This window comes from Desmodus rotundus, chromosome 10 (assembly GCF_022682495.2).
Source record: "Desmodus rotundus isolate HL8 chromosome 10, HLdesRot8A.1, whole genome shotgun sequence".
In the NCBI taxonomy this organism is placed as follows: Eukaryota; Metazoa; Chordata; class Mammalia; order Chiroptera; family Phyllostomidae; genus Desmodus; species Desmodus rotundus.
In genome coordinates this window covers 101,567,011-101,583,891 of record NC_071396.1, presented here as the reverse complement: position 1 = coordinate 101,583,891, position 16,881 = coordinate 101,567,011, and positions in this window count along the sequence as shown.

The following is a 16,881-nucleotide window of genomic DNA, read 5'->3' as shown; positions in this document are numbered from 1 at the left end:
GTCCTCACCCATTATCTCATTTCTTTATCCCTTAGCCATCAAAAATTATTCTACTTCTGTTTTACACTGGGTCCTTTCAGAGAATGCCCTTTGGAAGTTCAACTATATCTTTCTGTTTCCTGAGTAAAAAAAATGAACTTTGCCCAGAATGAGGACTAATTTTGGGACATCTGATTAAGTTTTGGTCAGACACATTGACAAAGAAGAAATGATACAAATTGGGCCAACACATGGTGTGATTATTTTCTAGAGGTAACAGTAAATTAAGAACAAGAAAAAAGAGAGAAGTATATTTTAAAAAATATATATCTTTTTGAAAAATGCCATGTGTTGCTTATTAACCTCCTTGGGAACAGACTTCTGTTCCTGGTGAGGCTTGGTGACATGGTTTCCTGCCGCTCTACCCCCAGATGAATAGTAAGTCTTCAGAACGGTACTTACAGTCTGTAATACTATTACCACTCAGTCTGCTGTGGGGTCCCTCAGTCATTTTTTCAATTAAAAAAGGCCCAATGCTCTATTAACCTTTTGTCTGCTGCTCCATCCTTCATATTGCCATTGCCCAGAGATGACGAGCTATGTATTAAAAAAGGCATATATTACTCTAAGCCATCTCCAATTCTCTGTCATTAGAAAGATGAAGTATCAGTTTTTCATTAAAAATATGAGACAGTTTGTCATACTTACAACTGCTGGGCCTGCCTGCAGCCTCTTTGTTGTAAGAGATGAGGGGTGACTCCCACCGCTCAATGCTCCGTGGCCTGGAAGCTCAGCTGAGCCGCTCCCCATGGAAGACCAGCTGGAGAAGGGTATCATCACAGGACGCAAAGCTGTGGCCTTTGGACACTTTTTCCTGACAGCTGCTCTTAGCTGAGACACTGGCCTTGGTTTACCAGGTGCCTGAGCAGTAAATAAAACTGCACACTTCACACCATCCACAGCTGCACGGAATACCAGGTGGCTTTTGAGTCCCTGTCCTGGCTTCTCACGTGTGAAACAGAGAGTTTCTCAAGGAAGCACAAAGTCCAGGCCATGGGTTCTGTGCTCTGGGGCTTTCTTGCTTTCAAGTCTTATAAGAAGCTGCCCGGAGTGGCCAAGCAATCTGGGCAGGGTACTGAAGTTTGTGTCGACTTAGGAAATAAGCAGGGCCAAATGGCCAGAACTCAGTCACTGTTGTTACCTCTCTGGTGCCAAGTGACAGCCATTTAGCGCCAGTGTCCTGGCTTCAAGTTTTCAGGGCACTCCAGAATTGCCCTTTCCCGCCCATTTCAAGCTCTGGGGGCAAGGGGCCAAGACCCTTGCCTCTTTAGAAATACGTCTTGGCTACATTAACTTGGGTGTGGGGACAGATTTGACGGTGGTGGCTGTGAAAACCTCTGCTGAGTGGCACCTGCTGGATTTCCATGTAGCCCTCTTCTTGTCCTTCTGGCCAGCTGTGCAGGCCCGAACTTGTGGAGGAAAGTGAAAGGTCTGGCCCCTACCTTTCTGTGTCTCCCCAGTCTCTCACATCTAAGACCCCCAGCACCTCAGTCAGAACTGACCCACAGACAGAGCTAGACAAATACCATGTGATTTCACTCATATGTGGAATCTAATGAACACAGTACACTAACAAGCACAGCAGAGACAGACTCATAGATGGAGAGCAGGCTGACAGCTAAGGTGGAGGGGGAAGGGGAGGGGGTAGAGGGATTGAGCAAAAGGGAAAAAGGACTCAGGGACGTGGACAGCGGTGTGGTGATTGCTGGGGGAAGGAGGGGTTGAGGGGACTAAATGGTAATGGAAAAATGCAATAATAAATTAAATAAATAAGTAACTGACTCACAGGAAAGAAGCTAGTTTATTGTTTGATGTGACAAACCTTTATGGACTGTTTGGCACACAGTCCTGATTGGCACTATGACTAGTTTATTATTTCCGATCTCACACGTGAAAACTGTGAATCAATTCTTCCATTCACCTCTAATTGGACACCATTCCTGGGCCACTTATTAGCTCTTCCAAACCCTGCTTTCCCTCCTCATGGGATAACATCGTCACCTCCGGGCTCCCGTGTGCCAAATGTCATGGAGACGGTTTGTACGGTGGTTGATGTAGGTGCCAAACTGCTCAGGTTCAAATTGTGACTCTGCTAAGTACTTGCACTCTGCACCTGGAAAGGCTACGCGGCCTCTACACCTGTTAAATTGGGCCACAACAGAATTTACTTAAGGGCTACTGCGAGGATTTAAAGAGTTTACCAGGAAGTCTGTGCCTAGCATGGGTTAAGTGCTCAACAATCTCTGGCTGCTGTTATTTTCATCTACTCACTCTGACATAACTTGACTCTTTGACCCTTATGAGAATTTTTGACATAGGCATTTTATCCAGTTTTCATGGATGAGGAAATTAAGGCTGCAGAGGTTAAGTAACTTGCCCCAGTTCTCCCGTGGGTAAGCCATGGAGTTGGTCCTCACACCCAGGTCTGTGGCTTCCCAGCTGGATGTTCCTTCCACTGTAGCCTGAGGTCCCAAGGGCTCCCAACTCCATCTCCTGCCCAGACTCTCAGCTGGTGATACACGCTATTAAAAATGGAAGGTGCCCTCCCAAGGCACACACTTTACTTCCTCACTGCCTCTCCATTCTACCCCCAAACTCTTCACGGCCTTCAGTCATATCTCTACTCCATTCCAAACTATCCCCTTCAACTTCCTCAGGACTTGGCTCCAAGAATTTTCACGGTACCCTGGCTCCTGTATCTTCCATCTCTCCCTCTCCATTGGCTCAGTCCCTTCTATGAAAAGTTTCCTCTGTTAACAACGAGATCAGCAACAACACTCCTTAATATCCCATCTACTGGTGGGCTGGAGCTAACTCCTACCAGCTTACAAGAGCCAATGGTTAAAATTTCAGGAATTTTGCAAGACAGATGACATCATGTTAGTAGCTTGAGATCAGCCATGGTGGGAGTATTTACACTAGTGGATGTCAGCACATGCTACAAATCTGTGTTTATTTTTGTGTGTCCCGAAAGTTGGTTATTAAAGTTTACCAGCATCTCACTATTCCCACCCCCTTATTTCCAACTACCAGCATATCTCTTCCCTTTAAAACCAAACTTCTTGAAAGAGTGACATGCATACCTGTCTACCTCTCTTCCTTCACATTGCACCCACTGCCTCCAAAGGCAGTGAAGCTTCGGTCTCCACTCTTACCAGTACCGTCAGCGATGACCTCAGGCCATTTTAACTCTGCAGCGCTTGGCACTGTTGACCTTCTCTCCTTCTTGATAATCATGTCTCCTTTGGCAAATGTGACACGTCCTGATTTGCTTGCCTCTCTGATCACTGTTTGTTCTTTCCTCTGCATCCTGAGGTTCTGTCCCTTCTATTCTCTCTAGACTCACCAATCATACCCACTCCGTGTTGTCAAATGTGACCCAGGTCCTCTTGATTTTTGTAGCAAATGCTTTATGTGCAATGCACCAAACCCCCTCTGCCCACTGGATTTTAGTGCATGCATAAGAATGCTCTGGGTATCTCTCCACTTTCCTGCCTCAGGGCTTTGTCTGAAGCTGTGGAAGGCCCAGCTTAGTACAGGAAGCACAGAGGAGTTAACACTTCCTGGGTGCAACCTCCCTGCTCCCCATCTTTTGAGGAATAGTTTTGAAGTGATTGCTACCATGTAGTTCTACGTGGTCCCTCCAGGGGTTCTCCAGTGAGACTGAACTTCAGTTGCCCACTGAGATAAGCAACTCAATAACACACCTTTTATTGGCGTTTCTTTATCCCTGCCTCACTCGCCCCTCTCCTTCGCTCTGCTCCCTGGCATCACCTCTCAGATAAACTACCTGTACCCAAGTCTATGTCTCAGGGTTTATTTTTGGTGGGAGGAACCCAAACTACAATATTCTCCAGCTGAAATTTCAGTGCAAGACTCACTTTAGATCTTGAGACCTGTAGCCTCTCTAGATGTACATTATCTCAAGGTCTACATGCCCCAAACTGAGCCCACCATACTGGTTTCGGCCTCTGCCCTGTTCTGCCCTCTGGGTCACCCAAGTTCCCACACTAGAAAATACAGAGCAGCTTCCTCCCTTTCACTTCACCTACCACATCTAATCACTCGCCAACTTTTCTAACTTTGAAATGACTCTACCTTTGTTCCCTGGGCTTAGGAGAAATTGATGGCAAATCTTTAACTCACCCAGGGCTCTTTGTCCTCTAGCAAAGAAATTGTGCAAGCGTCCTCGCCCACCACCAAGCATTCACAAAACAAAAGTGCATGGAGGTTTTGTAGGTGCCAGACGCTCTCAGGACATCAGAAAGAGTATGTTTTCCCTACGAGTATGTATCCTGTAGCTGAGATGTTTTATCCCCTCTTCACAAGAAGTGGCTGCTGGTACAACCACTAAATCACAGGAATTTGTGGCTTAGTTTGATTAGCTTTGTTTCTGAAATGTCAGCTAATTGAAAAAATAATTATTGTAATATGATAAAAAATAACTATCGTCCATTGCACCAATCTTGCTTCCTTAAACTTCTGGGGTCTGAATCCTTCTTACAGCTCTGGGGTCTTGGCAGGTGCTTAGATGGAAGTAATACATGGATGCAGTACTTCTGAGGCTCCAAAGCGCCAACTTTCAAGATGCTGCTCTGTTTTCAGAGTTGCTAGGCAAGTGTCTCTTTTTCAAACATCGCCACTGAAGCGTGGCACCCCCTCCCCAAAAGACTGCAATTTTCTAGACCAAAATTTGACCCCAGTATCTTCCTGAGACAATGATACCCTCTCTCGCAGGAACCTGGTATTGGGATTCAGAGAGGCTGGCTCACTCAGCTGCTCACACTGACCCTGATTTAACACTGTTAGCCAATGCGGGTTGTCTTGGCAATTGAGGAGCAGCCACATTGAGGCGATGACCAGTGATTGACATTGAAGGGCATCAGAAGAGCCAGGTTAGAGAAAAAAGAAGAAGAAAGGTGCAGAGAGAAACAGCGAGCACCCAGGAGGGTTCACAGAGAGGCAGTTCTAGTTTTTGACATGAGCCGTACCTGGGGAACACCCTACACCTGCACGTCTCGTCCCGGCTGTGACGATCTCTTCGTGGTGGCTTTCTCCAAACGGAGTTTCTAGTCAGAGAATAGGCACGTTTGAAGGATTTTGCTATGGGTTGCTCAATGACCCCTGAAAAAAGGTTTTTTAAATCAATTTTTACCCCTATTTATAGTCTGTGTCTGGGTCCTTATGTTCTTATACTCTCTACATATTATCCTATAAAGAAAAAATTGGAAATAAATAATAACATAAACATACATTTCGTAGGAGAGGAAATAAAAATGGTTGTTTAATATATGGAAAGATGCCCAGACTCACTTATAACAGGATAAATGCACATAAAATCATCCTGAGATTTCACTTTTTACTCATCCATTTGGTAAGTTCCAGAAGCTTGACAACATGACCCGATGGCAGCACTGTGGGGAAACAGGTGCACTCATACATGGGGGGGGGGGGCGTGTAAATTGATAAAACCCTTGTAGAAGGCTTTTGGCAACATCTTTCAGAGTGAAAAATGCATATATCCTTGGTCCCAGTGATTTCCCGTCTTGGAATTGATTCTACAAATATCCTGGAATACTCGAGAACTAACATACTATCATTATTATTCATTTTAGCATTGTTTGTAAGAGTAGAAGACTGGAAACCATCTAAATAAATTATTGTACATCTGTACAATAAAAACTAATGACAGAGAAGGCCTTAATGTATCCATATGAAAAATTGTCTAGTATATATATTGCTAAGAAGGAAAAGCTACTATGAAACTATGTATATAAAATGCTCACCAGAGGGAAGGGGGTGTGGGGGTCATAAATGGTAAAGGGGGCCAAATATATGGTGACGGAGGATGATTTGACTTTGGGTGGTGGGCACACAGCGCCATATATGGATTGTGTGTCATAGAAATGTACGCCTGAAACCTACATGACCCTACAAACCAATGTGACCCCAATACATTTTATTTAGGAGGAAAGAAGATACCCTATGATGCTATAATGCATACTAGTATTTGCTTGGTATACACACACGAACATGCACACACACACACACGAAGGATACAGAAGAATTTGTTGCAGTGGTTTCCTGTTTGGGGTGTGGTGAGCCCCAGCCAGATGGGGGAGAAGGGTGGGAGGAAGACTCTTCACTGTATTCTTTGGGTTTTGACTTGGGGACCATGTAAATATATTTACTTTTTTCCCCCCAAAATAAAATGATCCCTGGCTGGCGGCTCAGTTGGTCGGAGCACTGTCCCGTACAGCAGCAGTTTGGGGGTTTGAGTTCTGGTCGGGCACCTGGCTAGGTTGCAGGTTGGATCCCTGGTTGGGCGCATACGAGAGGCAACCAAGAGATTTTTCTCTCTCGCATTGACATTTCCCTCCTCTCCCCCCTTCCCCTTTCTCTAAAATCAATAATAAAATATCCTAGGGTGAGGATTAAGAAAAAAGATAAAATAAAATGAAAAAAATACAAAAAAATTCACTTTTCCAATTTAAAGTTTTAATTGCCTTTAAAATATTTAATGAATTTTAACATTTTTTTCCCTTAGGTTTGTTAACCATTTGCATTTCTTATTTGGGAATTATGCCATTCATATTCTTTGCGATTTTTTTTAGGTAGAAGCTTCTTCTTTTATTATAAGTGCATCCTCTATACTAAGAATACTAACATCTGTCTCTCATATATATTTCAAATGTTTTCCCAAGTATATTTTCTGTCATTTAGACTTTAATGGTCCTTAATTTGACATGTTGGAGTTTAAAATAGTTAGGTAGCTGAATCTACCTGTTGTTTTATTTGCAAGCCTTCCTTTGCAAATATAGGGAGAAGAGTTTTCCCCTCTAAGGTAAGCGATTCACCTATACATTCTCCTACTTTTTTTAGAATTATCTTCATGTACATCTTTAATTCTTTAGGAATTTATTTTTGTGTATTGTATAAAGCCAACATATTGCCTTTCTTTTTAGTGAATGGCTAGTAGTCAGTTGGCCCCAAACTAGTTATTGACTAAGCCACCCTGTGCCCCCTAACTTGAAATGTTGCCTCGACCAGAGAGTGAACCACTTTTACCCCCGGGCCCGTTTCTGGGCTTGCTCTTTCACGGCTCCATTGACCTGCTCGCTTGGGCCTGCCCCCGACAGCCAGGTCCTCATTAAGAAACCACCACGTTCTTCTGAGCCTCGAGCTCCGTGCTTCCCACACAGCCTGTGTCAGGCAGGACCTGAGCCTCCTCTCCGAATCCCTGTGACATGTGCCACTGTCTGCTCTGTTGGGGATGGGTACTTGCCCTCCACTGCCACTGTGTCTGACGGGCACCGTCCCCCTCCACCCTCAGTGAGCTCTTCAAGCGTACGGCTGTATCTCCTGGGGTTTTGCACTTGCGTAGGTTACCATCCAGCATAGCACATGGTTTGGTTTCAGCCATGGAACAATGGAGAATCCACTAAATGTCAGTTTGGCCACTTTCTAGCCTTCTTAGGTTATCTTGGAAAAGAAACTTTTCCACTTTGACCCTCAAAATATTTGCTTTTGAAATGAAGAGAAAATCTTACTTAAAGTTAGTGTGAGAATGACATAAGTAATACTCTCAAACATTCCTGGCACAGGCCTTGGTACATAGGAGGACCTCAAGAAAGGTTCGTTTATTTATTCATTCAACGTTCTCATTCATCAAATATATATGAATGTTTTGATTGATTCATTCTGCCCTCCATCATCACGAGCTTAGCTGTGCTGAATTAACTTCTCCCATAATGGCTTCTTAGACCAGACACTAGGTGAGCCTGCCGAGGGGCTCCAATGGTTTAAAAGCAGAGAAGATCCCAAACCATCTCCAGTTGGGGTTTTGAGCAGTTTTGGGTGTGCGTAGACAGAAGGGCAGGATAAAGGCACTGAGCTTAGTGTAGAGTGGGAGGCTCTGCTGTGTGTATGTGCATATGTATATATAGGTGTGTACATACAGGGGTGTGGCAAAGGTAGGTTTACAGTTGTGAGTACATAAAACAGAGTTCTTGTGTTATTATTTATTAAATATTGGATTCTTTATTTGTATTATAACTATAAACCTACTTTTGCCCACCCCTGCACCTTATGTATATATGTGTGTGTGTGTATGTGTGTGTATACTACCATATTGGGTTTTTTGTTTGTTTCCAGCAGTGGCCAGGAAGTACATGTTCCAGAGATCCAGAGATCCAGAGAGAGAGATAGAGAGAGAGAGGGAAGTTTCAGGTGCACCCCCCACTCTCTCCTCCTGCCTTTCGCTTCCTCCCTCCCACACGTACACTCTCTCCAGAACACTCAGGGCTGCACTCAGGGCTCTGTGGCAGCTCCCGGAGCTTCCCAGCTGAGCGGCTGTCAGTCAAACTTCCCTGCTCCTCGGCAGAGCAGGGTGAGATCTGTCAGTGTCGTGGAAGAAGGAAGGTGAGGGGGTGGGAAGGCGCTCAGGTGTCAAATGTGAATGTGCCTGGAAACCTGTGAGGCTGGAAAACAGGACCCCAGAGGCCTCAGGAGAGCCGCCCCTGGCCTCCCGGCACCATTGGTTTCTCCGTCCTGCAGGCTTCCGCCGACGTGGCTCACTCCTCGATTTGTCTCTGTGATTGTGTGTCTGCGTGTCTGCTGGCTCACGAGGTAGTGAGCTCCTCAAGGCCGATGATTTATTTTCTACCTGATGACCCTGTGCAGTGCCTGGAATGTAGTGGGCACTCGGGAAGCACTCGCCGAATGGAGCAGCGAGTGAATGAGTGCTGTGTATGCTCTGTCGGTCAGTAGTGAGTTTTCTACAATGTCACTGAGCATGCCACTCACCCCTGACAGTGTGGCACTAATGAGGGTGCCCCCTAAGTGAATCGATTGGCCTCTTCCTGCGTGTCATCGGGTGGCTTTGATTTCCCTGCCTCCTCCGGGAGACCTGCAGCGCAGCGTGGCATCCTGGCTCCCGGTCTCTCTGGAGAGGAAGACAGTGCAGGTCCATGCAGTCTGTGCTGCCCCAGGCTCCACCGAGATGAGGAGTCGACCTTGCAATTTCCAGTAGTTTTAAAATGGGGGCTTTTAGAATAAGATCAAAGTGGGGGAGCGACATGGATCCACTACTTGACTCTGGGCAAGGACCTCACTGCTATTTTTCAGTACCTTTAAAGTGGGAAGCAGGCCCCATCAGGCATAGGCAAAATAGCACGTGGGAATGGTTTTGAGCATTCATAGGCACTTGATAAATTTTAGCAATTATTACTAAGCTACATCTAGTTGTGAGTGAATGTTGGAGTAGATGAAAGTGGGGATCGAGGAAGAGGGAGACGGGAGAGGAAGGGAGGGAGAACAAAGACTAAGTAGGGAGTTTTACTTTTCTGGTTCTGCGAGCACACGGTGTTACTAGTAAAGCATTCCGTAGAGTCATTTCAGGCCTTGGGGAGGTGGATAAATGGGGGTGCAGGGTTCTTTCCCAGGCCGTGAGGGCTCTCAACCAGGTCACTGAAAAAGACTGTTTTCTGCTTTATGTTTTTGGATCTGAGCAAATTTCTAGAGGGGGTGATCTTCATATTGATCACTCAGCGTGCATTGATTGAGTGCCTACTGTCTGCCAGGGGACACAGGGACGAGGTGGACACACTTCCTGCCCCTGGAGGAGTTCCCAACCTACTCTGAAAAACACAGTAGAAACTCAGAAAAAGTTAAATTTTAATCCAAGTGTTGAATAACAGCTCAAAACACCCCTGAATGGGGGCAGTGCATAGAGTTTGCCTAGTGAGGAGGGATGTAAGTGCTCTGCTCCACGGGAAGGAGGGATCCAGGTGGAGTGGGCTGGTGGGAGCAGATGCCCTAGACAAAGAGGTGTGAGGGAAAATCTGGACCCCGAGAGGAAGGTGGGAGGAGGAGTGGGGAAACGGGAGCTGTCTCCTGGGGACAGGAGCAGACCTGGGATGGAAAGGAGGAGTCGTGCTGTGGGAGTGGGAGAGATGTCGAGTGGGCGCACCTCGAATGTGGAACCTGAGCGTCTGGAACGTATTCAGAACCATGGGTTGCTTTTGAGCAGAGAAGTGACCCCATGAATGTGGTGTTTCCAGAACTTCCACTTAAGACTTTCCTGAGCGTTTACACCTTCTCCGTGGATACGAGACCCGCACTTGGAAGAAGCTGGGTGCCCTACCTGGGAGCTTTTCCTGTTTCCCAAGATCATGAGAGGCTGGTTGCTGCTCACTCAACCCCAAGTCCTGTTTTCTCAGGAGCTGTCTTCTAAAACCTTTTGCAGCCAACAAAGTCATAGTTTCATTTGGTCCTCACAACAGTGCCCTGCAGAGTGGGGAGCAGGAGTAACTGGCCTGTTCTGCTCATTTAGTTAGTGGAAGGCCGGGGGTGGAGCTGGGCTCACATCCAAGTTTCCCGAGCCCAGGTTCAGGCCCGAGCCCAGGTACGGCATAGCTGCCCCGGGGAGCCAGGCCCGATCCCGAGTGTGGGGCACAAAAACCCAGTTTAAGCTGAAGTCTTTGCCTTTAAGACACTTTATATAATCAGAATAAAAGCCATTTGCCCAAACTTTATCTTTAAAATAGCTGACAAGCATTTAGGAAATGACTCAAGTAAGAAATGATACTTCGAGGCACCTGGGAAAAGGTTACCTTCAACCCGCCCCCGCCCCAGTAGGCTGAGCTTTGGCCATGAGCCTCAGTGTGGGGCTAGTGAAGGGTGTGCAGAAGGCAAGCAGACAATTGGCTGTGTAGACCACCGACAGGAACACCCTGCCCAGTGGGCCTGATGGAAACTTACGGTTGTCATGGATATGGCTAGCATAGCTCTGCTTCCCCCGCACGCCCCTGAACTGGCCCAGGGAAAAAACCCATTTCAACCCCTTTGTGGCCCTTTATGAGCCAGGTCTGGAGACCATCCAAGAAGATAAATAAGTGGGAAAGTGAGGAGACAGCAACCCAATTTGGCAATGAGCCTGCATCAGTCCAGGCAAGATGGATGTTCAGCTTCACGGAAATTGGCACCCGGAGCAGAGGGAACCCTGACATTTTTCTTTCTGATTCTGGGTCTCTTACCGGCGAGTTGAAAAATCTATTTTGCAAAATATATGGGCCCAGAAAGAGCCCAAACCTGAGGAGGGTTCTCGCCTTTTGATGTGTCGTCCCCTTTATTTAAAATGATGAAGGAGAGAAAAGTGTTTTTCAAAATGATGTTATTTATCTTATGATAATCAATGAGACCCTCATAAACTAATGTGCTAAAGAAAACATTTAAGTTCAAACCAAGCAAAACTGCAAGAGGTATTAGAAGGAACCCCAGGGCTGTCGGGGAGACGCAGTGGTCTTACACTGTTCCCTGTTCCTAGGTCAGTTGTGTTGGTTATTTAACTTCCCGGACACTCTTTCCCACCTGCCAGGGCGGCTGATCTCTGATAAACCGCGGGGCCCCTTGCCACCGGCCCTTCCTGTGCTTATACTGTCGTAAATGTAATGGGACCCACTCAACACCCTCTGCTCGGGGCTGACCTTGATTGTTGCCGAAGCCCCGAGGGCCAGGGCACCTCTGCCCACTACTCTGGGCTCCCTTCCTTTCCAGCAGGTTTGGTTTTCTGGGAAATCCTTGGCCAGTAGAGTCATGGGGCCCCAGGCAAAAGCAGGCTCAGTTTCCCTTCCTTGCTGTTCAAGGCACGTGTTCATTCCTGTCCTCTGGGCTCACCTGGCAGAGAGGAGGTGTTTGGGACAAACCTCGCCCGCCCTCTCCCACCTGCGCCCCCCAGCAGGAGGGGGGGGCACCTAGGAGTATGTCAGAGAATCACTCCTGGTATGTTTCCATTTTCTGTAGTTTCTGGCCCACTTTAGCATGCAGACACCCAGTGCCGTGGAAAAGCTGCCACACTGGGTGTGCTTGCCTTTCTGCCAAGGCCGACTGCCATGAGGGCTGAAGGAGGGGAGCTGCCTTGTACTGCTCAGAGTAAGAAGGCTTCAGGGAGGGGCTTCGTGTGGAGGCAGGGGTCCTGATCTTTCTGACTAGGGTCTGAGGGCACCAGAAGGCTTTCTGCCACCAGGGTCTTACTACGTGCCTCAGTGCCCGACGCTGCACCACGCTGCTCTGTGTGTGTGCGTTAGGCATTGCTTGTTTGACTTAAACAAAAACATCTACGTTGAGAAGCAGCCTCTCTTGACTGTCTCCTTTTGGTGGTTTGGCCAGCACTCCCTCGTTCAGCCCTAATTTCCTGAGTATCCTCCGTGTTCTAGGGACCATACTAGGCACTGAGGTTAGAACGAGGAGATGCTTGGATCATGTCACCACGAGGTGACAAACATAAAAGAAAGGCCAAGGGAATTACAGAGACTCCTGCTCTGACATTGTTGCTGTTGAACTGACTCCAGCAACCCACTTCCAGCTACTTCTTTTTTGTTGAATCCGCTCAGGCCAGTAGAGCCCCCACTTCCAAGGAATCTAATGTGGGCAAACAATATATAAGTAGGTGTCACAGAGCATCTGGGGACACAAAGCAGGGCGCCATACTGGACGTTTCCAGAACCACTCTGTACCCTCCTTCTCCTGCTCTGGCCAGGGAGGTCTGGTTCCCCGCTGGCCTGGGTCAGTGCAGTTCTCTCCCAGAGATCAGAGGCTGGGTGAGAGTGAGGTCGGGTATTTGCTACCCCACCCCTACTTCCTTCTTGCATGGGCCGCCCTTCGGAGTGGCCGAGTTCTTCTAACAAAGGCAACAGCTTTTGTGGGGCACGCTTCTTCTACAGTTAGTGCCACAGGGTTCCCCAAGTTCTGGAACCTGCTTCCTCTGCTGTGCTGGTTTCCCTGAACCCTGTCTTTACTTCGTAGGCATCCCTTCATCAGACGCTCCCATAACAGCAGCTGCACACACCACTGGTTTCCCCCGAGGCCTGACCACGCTGGTCCCCAGTGTAGATTTCTGCCACTTGCAACACTGGGCATGTCTTTAAAATCATACAGATACATAGGAAGTAGATGCTTTTACATCACTGTGCCCACTCGGTCCTCACAAGAGCCTGTGAAGAAAGCAGGAGGGAAACGGAGGCCTCTGGGAAGAACAGCTGTGGAAGCTCACACAGCCAGTGAGTGTGGGGACTGGTGTCTTTGACCTCCGAAATAGCAGACCCTGCACCAAGAAGGAGGGTGGCTCTCCTCTGCCCTGGAGCCCTCTCTGACGCAGGGGATTGGTCAGCACAGCCTCCCGAGCTTCCACTGTACTCGCCACCCCCTCGCCCCCCACTGTGCTGCAGAATGGGAAATGCTGTCCTCAGCCAGCAGCCAGCTCTTTGTTCCACACTAACGAAGCATGTTCTAGGGGGAGCCGGGGGTTCCACTTCGATTTTCAGGACCTACAAATAACGCTGTACAGCCCCTTGTTTGCTAGAAATTACCCAGAGTTCAGCTCTTCCGCCCTCATTCTGCTGTATGGAAAGAAGCCACGGCAACAATCGATGGCTTTTCCATGGTCTCTGACTGTCCACTAGGTCCTATTTTGCTGGCTTTATTTTGCTTATGCAGTCCCAGCTGTGATTATCAATACGCGCATCCACCTCTCCTGGGCCCGACTGTTCCAACAGTAATAAGATTTGGAGGCGGGGGTAGGGGAGCGCTTGTTGGTCTACAAAGGTTACAGTCTCTGGAGTGAGGGAGGGTAAGTGAGGGAGCAGAAAGGGGGGAGGGAGGAAGGGAGAGTGTCTGAGAGAGCTGGCGGTGAGGTGAGCTGCGGGCGGAAGGAGGAGAGGAAGGAGGGGAAAGCAGAGAGGATTCAACCCCAGCAATGCCGGAGCCACTTCACTTCTGCAAGCAGGCCCGAGTCCTGACACAGCCGTCCCGGGGCTCACTCTCCTTCAATCCTCTCAACACAGGCAGATAAAACCAGCGGGTTGCAGGATAAACGAACTTGTTCGAGCAATTACCAGGGCTTTATGATAATGCAAGTACAAGGGGCTTACATGGTGGGTCTGGAGGAGAGAAAAAGGAACTTCTGACTCCCTCATATTATCTTTAAAAGCCTTAATGTAAAAAAGAAATGTTTTCCTGATACAGCGGGTGGGAGGGGATTGTGCCTCGACTGAGTTGCAATTCCCAAGCTAATCTGGAATTTCATTTCAAATCCTCAGTCAAACCCATGCTTATTTAGAAAGCGATTTCACATTTAAATTATGCACATGTCTTATATATTCCTCTTACAACTCACCCAAGCAAATGTTTAGATTTAAGCTTCTCTTGGATATTCAAATTGACCAATGGTTTGTGTCTGTCTAGGACTCTAGGTGGGCTTAAAAATATCTTGTGGTGTGTGGGTGAGTGTGAGTACATGTGTGTGAATGGTGCTGGTAGAAGTTGTAATCTGAGTCAGACACAGCCGTCGGAGATGTACACAATTCAATCGGTTACTACGTTAATATCCATACGGGTTGCGTAGCCCTCATGGACAGGCAGAATAAAACATAAATCAGAGTGGAACGGAGTGGCAAATAGATTATTGAACCCAGTCAAGTATGCGGTTGGTTACCTGAGGAGAGGTTAGAGACACTGTATGACTTAAAAATTAGCTAAATCCATAACCCAGGGAGAACAAGAACCTCGTGGCTCCTCCATTCCTTGAGTTTTGAAAACCATGAGTGACAACCGTGAACATGGCTTCAGCCTGGACGCTGGGGTTGCAGACAAGAATCTGGTCAAATTGTGATTCACAATCCCAGTCATTTAGGAAACCTTGGCTAATTAAGAGGGGAAGAAAGGCCTGGGAAGGTAACCCCCAAATTTGGTTAGGATGACGACATTTTTCCCAGTGCAAGCATCTTTTAACCTAGGGGTTTTCCAAATTAAAAAATGTAAATGTTTAAAAAATAATCAAATTGGTGCTTTTGTATTAGGGAATTCTGGGCATGTTTGGTACCTTAAGTATAATGTGTAAGAGAATTTGTCTTCTGTAGTGACAGTTCAAGCTTGTGATCTTAGATTTGGAATGAGTGATTCCTTAGACTTGTGATATTAGATGGAAATCTTAGGAAATTAACACACAGGGTTAAAACATCTAGGAGAACTTCGGGTTCACCATACTCACAAGTGTAATTTATTAGATTCATAAGAATGTAAGTAGCTGGGAGGTTTTTGTTTGTGAAATCAGTCAAATGAGGTACTTTAAAAGGAAATAGAACACAGTAAACTTATAACTGTAGTTTTAAATGTTTAAAGGAATTTAATTAACCAAGTTTATAAATGGAATCACCCGTGAATCAAAGTTTCCCTTAAAGAGGTTGTTAAAATTTGTTAGACTTATACATAGAATAATGAGATTTATATGCTAAATGTAGAAGCCTAAGTTAGAAGCAGGTTTTAAAACTTGGCTCTTTAGAGAGAAACAGGAGAACACAATAGTTAAGAGCTTGGTTGCTGAAGCCAACCTGCCAGGGTTGAAAACCTAGCACTGCCATTCACTTGTGTGAGCCTGGGAAGGTAAATTAACCTGGCTGTGCCTCGGTTTACGGGATCCTCACCCCTAAAATGGGAGTGCTGACATTAAAGGAAGAATATTAATGGAGCATTAAATAAGATGATAGATTTAAGCTCTTAGATGGTCTCTGCCATATAATGAGACCTCATTAAATGTTAGCATTCACTGACAATAAATCGAAAACCTTATTTCCACAAGTAAACCTGAAATAGTCCTTTCTGCATACAAAACCCCTCCCATGAGCACGTCAGAGACCTCACAGTGAATGCATGTCATCTGTATAAGGTGCTTCTGACACAGCCCAAAAAAGTACTTTGAAAAGTGAAAAAATCCAGATGGTTGAGCTTCTTTCCCCCTCTTCTGAGTTCTGAGTACTTGTGCTAAGCTGCATAACGTGTCCGGGTTGGTCAAATGTCAGAAGAGCTGGTCCGGATGTCACCATGTTCCGGCGTGGCTCCCACCCTGCCTCTGTTTCAGTGGCACCTGTGAGCTCAGGCATTTCAGATCTGAGGACCGCTGCCAGCGCCAGACGTTTGGTTAGCACCTCACTAGCGAAAAGGCCTTAGTATCTGATGATTCAGGAGTTATTCAGTGGCCCCAAGTCATGTGGATTTGATATCACTCTTTTTGTATCAATAGATTATTTTCTTATGAATATTTTCAAACATACTTAACTATTAAGGAGGATAAGAAGTTTTATCTTCAGTAAAGTAGACTGGATAATTCAGACTAAATCTCTCACTTAGAACTAGAGAAGCTGGACGTAACCTAAAAGATACCCGTTGGAAGGTATTGGAGGGCTAACTAGGCATTGCAGAGTCACTATGGCAAGACCCAGCTGAAGAGGAAGCTTAGAGATGAGCCTGGCCCTGGGGGGCGCGATTGACCGTAGAAGTACCTGCTTATTTCAAGGGACAGGGTCCAACAAACTGAGTCGAGCTTATAAGGCTGGAGATAAAATCTGGGGGCACAGCCAGGAAGGGGGATTGTTAAGCCCTGCCCGTGTTAGAGGGGGAACCCAAAGAGCTAACGCCTAGAAGTACCAGTGAGCCCAATACATACCATCCCTTGTAGGGACTGAACACTTGAAGAAGAAAAGTGCAGGAGAGAAGCTTTTGTTACTAGATATCCAGACTTAGAAACCTGTAGTCATTAAGACAGTGTGGCAGTAGCAAAAGGCAGACAAACAGGCCAAAGCAACAGCGTAGGAAGTTCAGAAACAAACTCACACGCATGTAGACACTGTGATTTTTACAGAGATGGCACTGTGGACCAGCAAAGAGGGTTGGTGTTCTCTGTTTTTTATTTTTCTACATATCTGGTGCAGAATATCCATATGTGGAAAAACATGAACCTTGATAATAAGCAAAAAACATTAATTCCGAATGGATCGTGGACCTAAATGT